Source organism: Pinus tabuliformis, chromosome J, assembly GCF_031772625.1.
Source record: "Pinus tabuliformis cultivar Carrire ecotype Pingquan chromosome J, CPIR1, whole genome shotgun sequence".
NCBI lineage: Eukaryota > Viridiplantae > Streptophyta > Pinopsida > Pinales > Pinaceae > Pinus > Pinus tabuliformis.
The window spans coordinates 1119783659-1119786962 of NC_142295.1; the positions used below are offsets into that span (position 1 = coordinate 1119783659).

Below are 3304 nucleotides of genomic sequence, written 5' to 3' on the forward strand. Positions count from 1 at the left end.
TTTACATAAGCTTCTCTCATGCACGGATTACCCGAACAATGACCCTCCATGCGCTTTAAATAGAACTCATGGACCAATCGGGTGTCAAGCCACGGATCAAGTGTCGGTAATACCGAGGAGAGAATGAACCGTCGGATCACTACATATCGTGACCGTCGGATTGTAAGTTACAATATGTACAACGGTAAAGAAACACACTTTACCTAACTCTATACCTAACTCTAAACTAGACCAAGTTGTACTTAACTATTTCCTATGTGTCAGAATATCCTAACATAACCCTATCATTCCCTACATGAACACTTTCGTTATGCATTTCACTGCGATTTCTTGGCCACTGCTACTGCGATTTCTTCGCCACTGCTAGGGAGAATGCCCATATAAGTCTTCCCAAATCCCCTGGTCCAAAACATTTTCGTCCGTGCACACAGTAACTCCATAAGCACTACTCCAAAGGAATAGACATCGGATTTTTCTGTCAATTGCTGCCTTCTGAAGTACTCAGGGTCAAGATACCCAAAGCTACCTTTGACAGCAGTACTCACATGGGTTTGATCCAGAGCAGGTCCAATCTTTGAAATCCCGAAGTCTGCCACCTTGGCCACAAAATTTTCATCCAACAAAATGTTGGTTGTCTTTACATCACGGTGAATGATTCCCTGCTCTGCTCCTGTGTGAAGGTAATGAAGACCCCCAGCGGCCCCTATGCATATATCAAGTCTCTGTTTCCATGACAAAGGAGGAAGATCTGATCCATACAAGTGTTTCCTAAGACGTCCATTGGCCATGTACTCATAAACCAAAATCATCTCAGAATGCTCCTCACAATAGCCAATAAGAGAAACCAGATGACGGTGGCGAAACTTAGACAACATTTCAATTTCAGTCCGAAATTCTGCCATGCCTTGTGCAGAGCTTCGATTTCCCCGTTTTACAGCCACTATGGTTCCATCTGCAAGCATCCCTGTGAACACTTTACCAAACCCACCTACACCCAGAACCAAACTCTCATCAAAGTTTTTGGTAGCTTCTTCTATCTCTGAAAATGTGAAATGCCGGCCTAGACTTGAAGGTCCAGGAGAAGCAGGACTCCCAGCTGACACTTTGCTTCCCTTGCGTCCTTTAGTTTCAGAATGCCCTCCATGTAGTGGAAGAGGCAACCAGGGTTTAGTAGAGAGTTTTTGAGATCTACGACAACAGAAGAAGTAGATCACCATTAATAGCCCAAGAGCAACAAAAAATCCTACAACGGATCCAACTATTAGACCAACTTTGCTATTCCTGTTTGATCTGATAGAACTGTTCTGTGGGAAAGGTCCATCCAGACTTTTGTTAGAGTTTCTCATCTTCATAATCTCCAGCCCATTTAATATGGTGTTGGGGAGAACACTTGCCATATTTATTGTAGGTCCTACTTTGACAGCAAGATTTTTCGATCTAGTAGATGTATTAAGTACTACAAAATCGCTGTAATAAGCTGCTGCCAAGTTATTTTGTGTTGCAGCTGATATATCAAAATTACCGCCCATCACATTATCATTGTTAATATATACATTGAAGTATAACTCGTTCAATGCTTTGCTCACAATATTGCAGAAATGCATCTGAATGAAGTATTGGTAATCTGGATCCACAGTAAACAACCAAGAAATGTTGAAAGTTGGGTTTGTGACATTGGCTGCAGCCATCTCCTCAGCAGTAGCATATACAATATTGGGAGCGGTTTCATTAGTAACTAGTCCTTGGTGGTACACAATATTGTTGGTCAGGATGCTGAAATTTTGGGCAAGCGATTTTGAAGCTAAGAAGCTTGTATCAGGATCCCAAAATCTCCCAAGGGTGTCATTGTCAGGGGTAATTAATGGTCCTCCCATATTAAGTCTGTAAATTGTTTCAAAAGCATGCTCAGATAGACCACTGTAAGTATTAGGCAGGGGCACAGCTTGAGCTGTGTCTGAAACAAGAGTGTTCGGCACAGAAACAACTTCAATGGCATTGACAAACGCAAAGGAATTATTGGAGGGAATAAATGTCAGGACCAATGTTTGTTCATTTACATTGATGAGATATTCCTTCATCACAATTGAACTATTCTGGATTTGGAAATTGTACAATAGACCAAAGTCTTGGGTGGCTACTGAAAATATGGCACTTGTAAGATTGTACATTTGATAAGAGAATGGAAAGAAATGTAAACGTACCCAGTGTCTACCCTAGTGCCCAATACTGAAGGTATAGGATGACTTCTGAGTAAATACTCTAGCTGTCAAATAGATACCAGAAGGAACCTGTAGATTGGAATTTGTAGTGTTAGCAAAGATGCCTTCATTCGTGGCAATTGACATATATGAGGAGGGGGTATCTGCAGTGAAGATCCGTCCACCCACTGTTGTGTTACTTTTTGATCCACAGTCTATAAGGTAGTTATCCTGTGAAGTTGAAACCCCATTCTGATAAAATGACAATAAAAACAACATACAAATGCACACAATGACTGCCATTTCCTTCACTTCTTTCTCTGCAGCCCAATTGTGTGGTTCTCTCTTTTCTCTGCACCCAAATTATAGGATTCTCTTTGTGTCTCTTTCTTCCTCTGCACCTCCAGGCAATTCCAAGAGCCTATAACTCTGCCCAGATTTCCACCCTGACCATTGAACTGATGCCGTCACCCCCTGACCGAGCTGGGATAGGACCTCCTTCTTTAGAATCTAGAAAGATGCACTTCAGTTCACCTCTATTCTAGAGAATAATTTGGATATTGTCATGAAACTGCAGGTACTTAAATATGTCAAGAACAGAGTTGTAGAAATACAAGACCATTATTGTGAGATTTGTCCATTATAACCAGCGCATATAACCACTACCTACAATGTCAACACTGCTCTTATAACTTTCTACCACATCATCAAATGGCCATTACATCAAGTCCTGGAATGATGGCTTGCAAATGAAAGCAGAGTAGGACTGTAATTATTTTTTCATGGACTAAAAGCAATGTATGCATACAATAAATATTGATATGTTTAAAAATAGTATGCAAGATCAGAATGAATGTAAGAACCAGCATGAAAAAGGTTTTGCAGCCCTGAATTTATGGAAAAGTATTTTTGGAAGACTCACGCAGTTTTGAAGCTTTCTAAGTCTACTCAGAATTCTTTTCGGCCCAAAACTTTCAATGTCAAATGACATCAGCAAAAATGGAACCTTATCTCTCAGTTTGTACTAAGTCTTTAATTTCCTTATTAAACCCAGCCTTCATTGTCCACCTTGAGGGTGACACATTCTGTAATTTGAATATTTAAAT

The 3304-nt window shown here is 40.5% G+C and overlaps 1 pseudogene; it reads right to left on the minus strand.

The window, feature by feature from the left end:
• Positions 1 to 317: 317 nt before the first annotated feature.
• Positions 318 to 2501, minus strand: LOC149231002 (receptor-like protein kinase THESEUS 1 pseudogene; annotated as a pseudogene).
• Positions 2502 to 3304: the final 803 nt, after the last annotated feature.